Source organism: Poecilia reticulata, unplaced genomic scaffold, assembly GCF_000633615.1.
Source record: "Poecilia reticulata strain Guanapo unplaced genomic scaffold, Guppy_female_1.0+MT scaffold_241, whole genome shotgun sequence".
NCBI lineage: Eukaryota > Metazoa > Chordata > Actinopteri > Cyprinodontiformes > Poeciliidae > Poecilia > Poecilia reticulata.
In genome coordinates this window covers 219,297-220,475 of record NW_007615031.1, presented here as the reverse complement: position 1 = coordinate 220,475, position 1,179 = coordinate 219,297, and the positions used below count along the sequence as shown (strand labels likewise).

Genomic DNA, 1,179 nt, shown 5'->3' with positions numbered 1-1,179 from the left:
CCGGTGTTCCAGAGGATTTGGTCTGGTTTTCTGCCTGTGATGTCATCGTGCGGGTGATGACGTATAGTGTGACGCTATGACGTCACACTGCGCCTCAGTCAGTCCTGAGCTGCAGATCTAGGTTTCTAGATCTGCACTGCGGCTGGAAACGTGAGGATTCCTGGAGCTGGAAGCCGGTTCTGGTTCTGGTTCTGGTTCTGGTTCTGGTTCTGGCGGGTCCAGGCTGTGGTACCGCAGGTACCAGGTGTTTCCGCTCATAGTGAAGTTAGTAATAAAGCCGCCAGCTCCTCCTTAATTATGGGATGGAATTTGGTTTCCAAACTTTACCTGCAGCTCACTTCCGGTTTGGTCCAGTCGGCAGCAGCCCTCGCGCTCCTTCACCTGTGTGACGTCAGAATAGGTTAACTGATCATGAAGACAGGAAACGGGGGGAACTAAAGTTTTTCCAAATTAAAACAAAAGTTGGAGAAGTTTCACCCGCAGGACGTCACGAGCCCAGCCTGCTACTGCGGCTGCGCGCTGCGCTCTGTTTTGTTTCCGGTTTGCACGCGCTGACTCAGCGCAGCGCTGACGTCACTACCTGGGCGGAAACTTTGTTTTTTTTTTTAATATTCCCATTAATAGATTTAACTGGAATTCAGATAAAACGGTTTAAAAAGTGGAGATGATGTCAGCACTTTGTTCATGAATGAATATTAAGTTTCTACATTGTTTGGTTTTCCTCCACAGGTCACCAGATCTACAGAAATAGATTTTTGATTTGATCCACTTTTCTAAACAGGTATATGGTCTATTGCTTCAGCATCACTTTCACAAAATGAGCTTCTATTGTCATCCATGTTGAAGCGAATTCTTCTTCTGAGGGATAAATTTAAAATGGAGTTTAATATAAAGAGTTCTCAACCTTTCAATTGTTATTTTATCAACAAAGAATCTACAGGCTACTTATTTTATTATTAATGTTATTATCACTATTGTAGATGTTTTGAATCTGCGCACCGATTCGTGGGGGGGGGGATGTTTTCGCATCCACCTGAATAATGTGTAGTTTCACCCCTTTTATCTGGAAATAGTGTCTGTTTATTCTTGCCATACAGTCTCTGTATTAATTATTGCTCTAAAGGTCTTGCCATACCAGTTTATTCCTCTGTATTTACTTTAGTTTCTTAGTTTATTCTT

General features: G+C 43.0%; 1 protein-coding gene across 1 annotated transcript in view; it reads right to left on the bottom strand.

The window, feature by feature from the left end:
* Positions 1–572, bottom strand: part of man2a1 (mannosidase, alpha, class 2A, member 1) — a 20,180-nt gene extending 19,608 nt beyond the window's left edge. Inside the window, 1 exon segment of the mRNA XM_017303315.1 lies at positions 328–572. The gene's annotated coding sequence lies outside the window, so the exon portion shown is untranslated.
* Positions 573–1,179: the final 607 nt, after the last annotated feature.